This window comes from Chaetura pelagica, unplaced genomic scaffold (assembly GCF_000747805.2).
Source record: "Chaetura pelagica isolate M959 unplaced genomic scaffold, ChaPel_1.0 scaffold9, whole genome shotgun sequence".
Classification (NCBI taxonomy): Eukaryota; Metazoa; Chordata; class Aves; order Apodiformes; family Apodidae; genus Chaetura; species Chaetura pelagica.
In genome coordinates, this window is record NW_009954494.1 from 1,017,719 (window position 1) to 1,029,822 (window position 12,104).

Sequence of the window (12,104 nt, forward strand, 5' to 3'; positions counted from 1 at the left end):
TCCCTACACCTGAATACACACATTCCCACCTCACCCTCTCCCATACTAAATGTTGAGTCTTAAGCAAAAACCCACCTCACTCCCAGGCCTGGTAGGCAATCTGACAGGTCTGGAAAGCAAATTGCACTGCTTTGTTGAGAGTCTCAGATCTGCAAAGTGTTTCCTGCCACATTTAATCACAAGTCAAAGTAATCCTTTAAGAGGTTTTGCTGGAGGGAACATTACAGCATGCAGGATCACATCCTCTCCAAGGAGAGTCACAAAGCGATACCAGGAGAAAAACTGAGGCAAGAGGCACGTCACTGACATGGCTCCCAAATTCTGCCCTTAAAGTGTTAGGGAAATCTGAGATTTGACAGATGTTCACACAGGAAGCTTGTAATGGAGGCCAGTGAATGCATTTCATTTCTGAACTGCATCTTTACAAGCAGCACTGACCCAAACACAAGATTTAAGCCCATGGAACAATTTATTGCCTCTTTTGGAATAACGGCTGAGCTGCTTAAAGAAAGCTTGACCTAAGGTGATGACAAGATATAGAACTCCAAGGTCTGCAACCACATCCCTGCAGCATGTGAACTTTGCTAAGGCTCCTCATGTGTTTTGCCTTTGACACTGGTATAAGACTGTCCTCTCAGTTTATCCTTTTCTTGCTCTTAAAATGACAGGAATGACAACATTTGTCACTGAAACTTTGCACCAGAAGGTAGACAAGCCTGGCTCCTCCAGCTCAGGGACAGATGTGAAGCTTTCAGACGGTGATAAGAACTTGCTCTTCTTGCAATAAACAGAAAACAGACTCAGGCCAGACACTGCAGAAGTTCTACAAATTACCCAAGAGTCTGACAGTTGTCGTCCAGTGAGACAGGAGATGCAAGGCAGGTCCCTTCAAAGAGCACAGTTTAGCATAGCTTATGTCATGTGTCCCTCTATGTAAGGGCTTGTAAGACCTCAGAACCCATCATGCATTTCAAGATGGCAGTGTTGTTGCCATTGGATTCACTAAAGAAAATACTACCTTACTTAGATTTTTTTATTTTGCTTCTCATCTGAAAAATGCTGTGAACATTTTTACCCCCACCTGAAACAAAATCCCTTCTGCAAAGGGCACGGAAGTAATTTTAATATAATGATGCTGCACGACTGCTTTAAAATGGAAAAGGGAAGATATAGTCCATTTTTATCCACAAGAAGGGTATAAAATCTAAGTCAGCAATGGCAGAGATAATTTAGGAAGAAAAAGGTATTTATTTTTCCAAAACAGGATCTATCTTTAGGCTAATTAAGTATTGGCAGTCATTAAGGTGTACAGACCCACCTTCTCAGTAGCCTTGTCATGACAGAGCTGGTTACATATTCATATGTAATGCCTGTCCACACTAGACCACATCTTGAGTCCCTAGCATCACCATGTCAATAGCAAGACTGTGTAGAATGTGGTATATGCCCCATTCCTTGTGTTATATAGATTAATAATACTACTTTTTTTTTAAAGGCAAAAAAAAACCAGCCACCGTGGTGAAAAGAAGTGAGGTAAGGAGTTCAACCACCATCTCCTCACACACCTGGAGTCAGCAACAATATTATTCATGCCAGTCTGTTTTGTGTGGAACAAATTTTGTGCTTCATGCCAAAGCAAAGTCAGTTACTTCTTTCTCCCTCACAGGTTTTGCAGTCTTGCAATCTAGTATAAAGTAGCCAAGCAGGCTCCTTCACCCAGGTTCATTGACCTAGAGATAAAAACCTGTCCCCAGGTGTGGAGCTAATCCAAAGAAACAAGGGTCCCCCACCATTTACCTGGTTGGCATAGGGAGCTCCTACTGAAGGGATTTCCTCCATCTACTGGTCTTTCTATTCTGTGCCCCACATCAGAAACACCTTTCTCACTCCCTCCATAGCCTCTACTCTAGTTGATAAAATGTGTAACATGCACTTGCCAAGCAGTAGCCCACTCCAAGGCAGCAAAGAAACCCTTCATGCCACGTGCTCAAGGGCACGAGTAAGGACCTCACCCTTCCCACCACTGGCTCTCAGGAGCTTCACATGTGACAGGAGAAGGGAAGGATTGTCCCACCACTGATACCCACTGAAGTGAATGCAGAGATCAACAAACACCATGTTTCATGCAGCATTCAGGGCAGTGATCATCGCAATGATGATGACCAGGAGTGGCTGACAGAGCCTCCAGTTGCCTCTTTTGGGGCAGTTAGTTCCCAGAGTAATTTCCTCTTTTCCCCACTTCCTCAGCTCTTTGCTACTACTCACTCTGATCTGCACATACAAGACACTGCTTTCGTCATGACATGGTCTAATTAACCGATTATGAGAGAGTAATTACCCAGTAAAAATAAGTTTACATTTAACACATAAATGCTGTGGTTCCTATGCCAGGGATGCTGCAGGTAGTGACCAGGCACATGCTGGATGGCTGTGCAGCCTGCTGCACTGACTCACCCTGTTTGCACTGCCCCATGGTGCTGAAGAGCTGCCATGCACATGGTGACCGGGTGCTCTGCGAGGAGAGGCAAGGGGACATGGCAGGACCTAGAGAAAGTCCATACTTGCCTCAGAAATCACTCCACCAGTGCATCCCAGACTTCCAGATCACACTTTAAGACATCAGATGTGTTTTGCATGAGAGCTCTGGCACATCCATGTCTATGTCAGACGATGCTTAACCAGTTTAAAAGTAGCTCTGTGAGAGCCATAGAGCCTATGAGTCTGTTTTGACTTGGTAGCCCTGTCACAGGTGGTGGTGCCAAATAGTCTGCAGGCACGGGGTAAGAGCTCTATTGAGCCCCACTGAAACAGGGAACAGGATGTACATCCCCAGGAGTGCTGGCAAAGCAGCATTCCACATGCCATTTGGAACCACAGATATCACTTTACTCTGCAAATGCTACTGAGTTTTAAATATCAAATGCTCTGCATGAACATGGTATTTCTCCTCACTGACCCCATGCTCCCCACCCTTAGGGCCATATTGCCTTCTTTGCTATTTCCAGCTCACAGGCTTCTTACTGAGCTTTTGGTACTTAACTCTCTGGTCCGCAGTGGGTAGAGAACACTGAGGAACAAATAGTATCTTTTGCCCAGTGCAAATGTACCATATGACTAAAACTATGGGAAGGTACTTCTAAATTTTGTTAGGATACAGAATACTGAGCAAGTTGGGACTAAAAGACCAGTATCCATTCTAACACCCCACAGTCCCTATCCTCTGAATCAGGGAGTGTGGCTGTTTAGAGGCATTAAGCACTAGACAGATCCAGCCACAGTTCTGCTAAGCCAAGCAGGGCAGGGTTGTCTGCTGCACCTCTGTGCTGAGGGTCTGGTGTGTGAGCTGGTGCAGGTACAGCCATCTCTCCCCTCCTCCCATGCCCCTCACCACAGGTATTGGATCCTAGTGCCACTAAAAGTAATGGCAATTTACAAGAACTAGTGTCTGGGACAAAGGCTGGCTATGGCCTGCATTGGCTCTTGCCCCCAGGCCTGACAAAGGACCTTTGGGGACCCTGGAATGGGTATTCAGGGCCCATGCACATTTCTAGAGGGACACAAAGCTTGATGAGAGAAATCCCATTATTAGCCACTATGAAGATGCCTCCATCTCATAGCAGATGGCAGCATCACGTGCTGAAGCATTTTTAATAGTGCTTTATGTGCCAGGAAGAAGTCACATCAGGTCAGCAGTTCACACGTATGCTGGAGTTCAGAAACCCATTTACTGCTGTTCCAACAGTTTCCAAATAGCCCTTGAGAGACTTGCTGCCCCTCCATAAGTATATTGCTATTTCCCTGGCCCCAGTTGTTGGAAAATGCATTTTATGTGTTTTCTCTCCCAGCATGGATTCCTACAAACACATAACTTTTCAGAAAGACTCTGCAGAGTGAATTAGTCCACAGTAAAACTCATCTGCTTTGCTTATTTTTGTACATCTTTAAAGACAACACAACACAATAGATGCAGAGTCCAACAAGATATGGTGACAGAACCGACAGGAATGTGACCTGCACAGGTTGGCTTCAGCCCACATTAGTAAGGCAAACTCTGTAACACAAAACATGGTCCAGACAAATACTGAGCTGATGTTATCACCTGATGTTATCTCACTGCTGTTTCTCAGTTAAACATGAAGTGTTCAATACTACAGGTATTAGATGTTCACATCACAAGCCCCTCCAGCATCCTCAGTTTCAGGAGATATGGAGGATACTCAATGGCTTAGTAGAAGAACCAATTACTTTAACTCATTACCTGATCCCTTGAGGCTAATGGTTATTAAAGTTATCTTTCAGTCTAGTTTGTAAGGTGTTCCAACTTGGCCACAACCTCTTTTGTGCACAGGTTGAAGGTGGATATTTAAGTAGTCACATTCCTCAATAGTCTCTGTAGTGTTTTAAAGGCTTGGATGAGTATATGAAATAGCATCCCCTCTGCCCCAGCAGAGGCATTAGCAAATTATGTCAGGTTTTTAAAAGGGTACTGTCAGGGATATCTAAGCAAATCCCAAAGCTCTGAGGGAGAGTTAGGATTCAAAAGGCTGAAGTACCAGTGAGCAGCCTGAGCTGAGCCATTCCCTGTGGGGACTGGGGCCCTGAAACTGCAACGTTGAGCCAGAGAATGAGAAACATCAGAAGTCAAATAGACAAAAGTGGGGTGAGCTTCTCCTCAAAGGTGAGCAATATAAACCATGATCTGTAATTTTAGAGTTGGTTCCATTTACATAACCAACACCACAGTAAGAAAATAAGACCATGTAAGTAAATTCATGAATTATATCTAAATAACCCCCTGATTATGCTGTCCTTTAAGGCAAGTTGAAAGGCTGGTGGGGTTTTCCTGCCTCCTAAATGTACAATTGAGGCTATGCTCTAAAAAGATAGAAAAATTGCCACTATCAATAAGAACCCAAACTGTTAGAGGGTAGCAGCACCTTACTAGAAACATCCTACCAAGGTTAAGAAAATAGCCACAAGACATGTACTATCACATCACAAAACAGAGTTGGTTAATCCTGTGCTTTTCTAGCCCAACATGGCCAGGTCCCATGGGTTACAAAGTCATGGATTAGCATAATCCATACAAGTGTAATTACAGCTCTTTATGGCTTTTAGTAAGCTCTGCACGCTGGCCATGTGCAGAACTACAAGAACTTCTCTAATTTTCTGATTATTTGTTTCCCCCCCCAAAGTTGCATCACCAAGTCCTCCTTTACTCAGACTGAAGTTTGATGCTTTTGATCTGTCAGTATCGAAGACTATATCCTGCCCAGCACAGAAGCTTATTTTTCTTTCCTCTTTCTCCACATCCACTTTAGTCTGTATGGCCACAATAAAAAACATTCAGGGCAGACATCAGGCAACAAAGTCTGTAACACCAGTTAGATTTTAACTACAGACCTGTCCCAGACTTAGCACAGACATAGTGCTCCTCTCAGAATAAGTGCTGTCTGTGGATATACCTGGCAAGACCTTGACCTTGGGACTGCTATCCTATTAAAAGTGGTCACAGCTGGCCCATGTCCACGTACAAGGCAGAAGGACTGTCTTTTTGTTCTGCCCTCCCATCTCAAATACCTCTTACAAGGGCTATCTCAAGGCAGTGCAAACATGAGAGCATGGGCACAAAAGAACCAGCATCCCCCTCCTCTGCTACAGCCAGGGAAGAAAAGGACTGCTTTTCTGGAAGGAATGGATCCCCCTGGAGGGTGCCATCATCTGAAACACCTTCCAATGGCCAGTGCAAGTCCTGGACAAGCCTGTGCTACACCTTCCTCTGGCTCTACAAACATTGAAATCAAGTAGCTAAAGCCATAGCTAAGCCAGGATCTCATAAGATCTGTGACTTGCTCCTAGAACAAGCACACTGTACTCCACTATCTTGTATTTTCTTCACCAAATCTGTTTCCAGTACCTCAAATTGAGCTCTGGCCTGAAGTTTAGGTATCCCCAGAGCTGGAAAGACTTCAGCATGTTCCATCAGGCACCTGCGGGAGGGAGAGCAGTGTTCAAATTGACAGCTTGCCCTCCCTCTGGTGCCTGCTTGCTCTGAGAAGTAAAAGGAGAAAGTCAAGCTCCAACAGCAATCCAGCACCTCCTTTACCCACCAGCTCTTCAGGAAGCCTATGGGGGCCATGCAGGTAAGAAGCTAATGAGCACCAGTTTGCCCCAGAGGCCCCTTCAGGAGAGGGTAATGAAGGAACAGTAATCAGGGGAAGTTTCCAGCCTATCACTCAGCTCCAGATCTCAGTGTTTCTACCTCAGAGCAGATAGGGAGCTAGACCAGCTCCTTCTTACATAGCAGACACTCTCCATTGCCATGCTGTGGGGATACCTTTGAGGGCCACAGGCAGAGCTCACTTTCTCTGACCAGTTATGCTAGTGGCTGCTGTGATGGAGACAGACAAGAACTGCACCAGTTAATGGCAACTATAATGAGGGAGAGAAATGATCCTTTTTCCAGTTGAGGTCGATAACAAGGCTCCCAGGGGTACCTATGGGAAACAGATTAGGACTGTTACAGGAAATTAAGATGTACGCAGAAGAGCATCTAAGGAACCCTGGAGAAGAGGAGTTTTGAAATTCTTGTAGCCTGATGAGAAACTATTCACTTATTTTCCCAGATGGATTTTAGAAGAAGAGGTAAGATGCACATATGGAAGAACCACCATGCATTCACTGGTGTGAGGTAAACCACAAACATCATTTGTTCAGCTTTAAGGCTGTTCTCCATACTCCAGTGGATGTAATTGTGGATAGTGTTCCCACCTTCCTCTCCAGCTAATAAGCATCTCAATTGCAGTGACCTTCACCTAAAACAAAGAGAGGGGGCTAGTAACAAGTGGTCTCATTCCCTACCAGCTTATTCAATGCAGGGTGTTTCTTTGCCACAGACTAGGACATAGGGACAGCAGAGCTGTCCTGGCACCTGAACTAGAACTGCAGCCTTGTTGCACTAACACCCTCAGCTCAGAACAGGGCTCTCGAGGCATGCTGGTCAGGAACAAACCTTTTGAAGCACTGGCATTCTCTGCAGGCAGAAAGGTTTTAGCTTCAACAAGCTACCACATACTCTTTTAACTGAGGAGAGTTTATCCCTTCTTAGTTTCTACTGTCCTCCTCAGTCTGGAGTCAGGGCTTCACTTCTCACTTGATGATCAACACCCAGTGGCTATTAAAGCAAATTCAGTGCCATCTCAGCCTCTTTGATGCTCTCAGTCCATTTAGCTGCAGAGGCTGCATCCCCATCGTGGGGCCCATCCTCTCCCAGCCCATGTGCCCAGGGCCTGCTCGCCTTCCCTGTGCAGGCAGATGGTTGGCTGCTGTGCCAACTAGCACAAGTTGTAATTTTGCTTCCTGATGTGAACACACACATTTGGGACAGAAACCAAACTGCCTGCCTTACTTCACTGAGCAGCTAGGTCCTAGACAGCTGATGCTGCATTACCAGCCAGGACCACATCCAAGTACTGGCTCATTAGTTACCAGTCGTCCTAGGCATTCAACACCAAACAGAAAACATTCCTGGTCTCTGAAGAGCTTTTTCTTTTCCAGCTCAAGGCTCACCTCCACTCACTGTCTTCCAATGCCTGAAACACATTTGCTTTCTGCTATGAGACAGGGCTTTGCTGTTTTGAAAAGCACCTGATGGATGCCAGTTTTCCAGGTAGCTAGGTAGGGACAACCATATAGGTCCATTTAAGCCAGAATAATTTTTTTCCCATGATGATGAGCTCAACACTTTGCTCAACAGTATACTGAAGCAAGTAACATGCATAGACCCAGAAGCACCAGAGTGCTCTGATACTCTGGGCTGCTACCCCACCTCCCAGATTCTGCATAAACAACAATGGAAACCCACAGACCAACACTTAGGAAGACAGTAGTACTTGAAGTTAAAAAGTGGGACCTCCTTTGTCTCACATGGCAGCTCCTTCCCTCCACACCTCAGGCTGTCAAACATAAAAGTGTGACCATGGGGTTGGAGTAAAGGCTCTGCTTCTATTCATGGAAGTGGGACTGCCCAGACAAAAAGAAAGACATTTCCCCACTCCTCTCCAAACAGCAGTAAAAACCTCTGATTGGATTTTCTCAGCTACATCTCACTAGAATTTGAGATCCTATCCCTTAAATAGACAATAACAATGTTTCCTCCAAATGGTCTCCTTCTGATTGGTTTCAAGTAGTCAAGGAGGCTGTGTCAGTTTTCCAAGGAGAGAATACTGGGGGCTTGCCACCAGTTTCTGGGGGAGCTACAGGTGCTATGACTTGTGAAGGCCAGGATCCTTCAGGTCAGGTACATACTTTCAGCCAAGTTTGTTCAATTTAGTGACAGCCTGGATTAGGCCTAAGGAGGGGAATAAAATGACTGTAGGGTAGAAAAAGGCTTGGCAGTTCCATGAAAAGTCATCCCCCAAAAAGGCTGGAAAAGAGCAGTACAATAGAGTTTTAGCTTCCATTTTTTACCATCTAGTGTCACACTGAAAACACCTCCATTTTTAAGAACTATTTTATAGAAGATACTCAATGAATCAGTGATGGCAAAATCCTGCAAGTGCCTGTAACCTTTTAATCTGATTCTGAGCCTCATCAGATTGAAGGTTTTGTTGCACTTGCATCCGGCACCTGGAAAAGAACTTCAATTACAGGCTTTTGTTCCATCCCAAAAGTAATCTCCTATATTTTCTCTTTTATTGTAGGTATGGTTAAAAGGGATCCTTTGGAGTTTTTTAGAAATGCTGACATCAAAGCCCACCTAAGATTAGCAAAGTACGTGCTTGGTATATGGCTTTAAGAACTCCAGCAAGCTTCTCCCTTATGTAGATGCTATATTCAGCTCTCAAACACTGAGTAGTCCATCTTGCTCCTATAGATAACAGGGGCAGATAGAGGGGGAAAGCAGAAAGGATATAGGCGATGCCTATATCAGTCAAGATAGTAGTGGGTTTCAAATGAGAGCTCATCCATTCCAACCATACACAACAAATGCTGTTGGGGGGGGGAAAGCGTGTTTGTGGCATGCAGGTCAGAGGCAATACAGCCCTCTCCCCTTTCCTCCATTGGCTCAGTCACAGATAGAGCATCTGCAACAAATTAATTTCCCTTGGTGCACTGCAGCCCCCTCGGCTGCACACGGGCTGCATGCTCAGCATCTGCTGCCCTTCCTCACAAGCTCATGTCATGCTTTCAGCCACTTGTCACTGCACCTACAACTGTAGGCTTCCAAAGGCTTTTACAACTGGGTACAAGATGGATTTCCAAACCTGAAGTCAAGACAAGACCAGTATGTTAATTGTCATACATTGTCCAGATGAGGAAATTAACCTGGCTCTTTTTACAAGAAAAGCTAGGTTCAAGACTTCAAAGGATCCACATCCCTTCAAAAGCCACGGTATTTTATCTTCCTAAAGAAGCTGAATGGTTAAGTTCCTACTGTGGAACTCTGTTTTACTGAACATACTTCTCTCTACTGTTTCAAACCCAAGGTAGGATGTCAAGAATTTCAATGTACTACACGGTTGTGCTACTATAGAGCAGCAGCTATAAGTAACTAGGGAGCAGTGGTTTTGAAATTGCTCACTATGGACACACTAAAATCACTGTTGTGTAAAAGTGGGCTTCTCCACCCACACCCCCAGCCCCCCACCCCCCCCAAAAAAAAAAAAAGTAACTGAAAGCACACATCTCAGAGAGGGTGTCAAATTTTGAAGATACTTTTGCATACAAGGTGCAAAGCTCAGATGAACCTGATGTAAACAAGGAGTAGATCTGAAACCACCGCACTGCCAGAGATTTATGAGAGTTACAGAAAATCAAACAAATTACTTTTTGTCCCTTCAATTCCTGCTTCTTAAAGCTTCCTGCTGCAGATAGGCCCCTCCTCCTTTGTTAGCACCTCCTGTTTGCTTTTCTTTGTCACCAGCTCACAGCAATACCCAAGAATACCCTGCAAACATGCTCCAGACAGGAATTAGCCCAGTCAGTACTACATGCCAGAGGGATAAGATTTCTCTTTCCAAGTGAGGGTACACTGTTCTGGGCATTGCTGTGCCATCATATCTTGGAGGTGGCTGTGGGGTTCTACAGGCAGAAAAGCAGCTAGTGAAGGAAAAGGAAATAGAAATAAAGACAAAAGCCAGAATGCTCACTTGTCAAAAGGCCACAGCAGCATCCAGCAGCCCTCTGGAGACCAGGGTTGTGAACCCAAATCCATAGGCAAGAAGAGCCACTTCCAATAGCCAGCCTCACACCAAGCCAAGTGACGTTCTTTGGGCCTTAATTAAGGCCAGCTGGCCTTAATAACCCACCCATTAGGACCCCTTGTTTTGCTCCTGTCTCACAGCTGGATGTGGACCCAGAGCTTGGAATGCCATCCCTAGGCTCCTGGGGTGGGCCCTGGGATGTGCCCTCCCTCTGCTTCTGTCCACAGATTCAGTTTTCACCATTGGGAATTCCTGCTCTGGAGTGTCAGAATTTGCTGAAGACTGAGGTTACAGGGCTTGTGCTTTCTTCATTTAAAAATAATGAAGAAACCTGGACAGGAAAGCCCAAACATTAAACTAAGGGTCTGGGATATCTATCATGGGTTTTCCTCTAACAAACCTGAGAACCACACTTCTTCTTTAGCACGTGCAGTCTTGGCTCCCACAGTTAAAAACCTCTCTGCTATCTAAGTGCTTCCTCCAGGAACTTGCCCTTCCTGGCTCTTTCTCCAGCACAGCCTTGCATAACTTGGAGCTTCCTTCTCACCCCATACTTCAGAGTGTAGCATAAGCAGAAAACTGCCAGATAAGAAGAGAGGCTTTGTTCTCCTTTGCCAAGACCAGCAGGCCAAGAGATAACCCTATGCAGATGTTCGTGCCATTATGACTGCAAAGTTGTTCATGGTAATCAATTAAGAAACAACAAATAACAACCAAACCCAAAGCTACACCACCAGCAGTACTGCCATTTACAAGGTAGGTGCACATGACAATTTATAGACAGTGAGACAGCAGGTATCATTTTGAATTTCCCTGGTAATACAGATGTGCATTGGCCTATTTTTAATGGCTTTTGTCTGTCACCTTATGCTTCAGCTTAGATCAGCAAAGGGTCCAACTTCTCTTTTTAATGACATTTATTGTGTTCCATATTCATCTTTGCTGTGTACTAGGAATTGCTATCTGGGATAAAGCCAGCAGGGCTAAGCTCCAAGTGGTGGGAAAAAGTAAATATAGCAACAAAACCACATTTCCTTGGGATACTGCTGTGAGCAACAGGGCTTTCTATTAAGGAGGATCCCCAGCAGCTACACACTGAGGCACAGGATTCGTTTACAGGAGGCCAAGGCTTCCTGGGACCAATCTGCACACATGAACACCTACAAAGACAGTTTCCTACCTGATTGGAGCAATCCAGCAGGGACCAGAGATCACCCAGCCCAGCCTGTGCTGAAATGGGCTATCCCCACAGTGGCACAGGACCTTCAAGCTGCAAAGCAGCATGTTGAGAAGCTACAGAGGAGGCTGGGACAGAGGCAACTGCATGCTCCAAGTGCCACATCATCCCTGATCCTCCCCGTTACTCATTGCCCTTCCAGAGGGCTTTTTGCTTTGCTGGTACTTGCTGTTCTCACCCAGAGGCAAGAGCCAAGTTCCTATCATCTTGGAGGGAGCTGATGAATTTCTGTACTACACTGACAAGAGTGCCTAGGTACAGGCCCTTCTAAATAGCTTTGGTGAATCTGTATGAGGGAATTGGTGTTGACAGAATAAGAGTCATTGGCCAAAATGAAGTTCAGCTCAGAGTGAGGCTGAGCTGCCTTTCAAGCATGGTTAACCACAAATATGAATGACAAAACCTTCCCTTCCTGTGCTCTGCACCTTCTGCCTCCTCTCAGCCCCCAGTCCTGAGAGGGTAGGGGGTGCATGCAAATGAGAGACTATCTTTGACTAGTTCTAGACTTGAGCAGGAGCCAGAAAATACTGGAAACAGATGTTTCTAAGGGGAAATACGTGTTTTTTTTTTTTCCCTAGAAGTTTCCTAACTGCCTAGAGACACTTCTTACCTGAAATAGTGTCTGGACTAACAAAATATTGCTATTAAACCTGAGCAGGAAA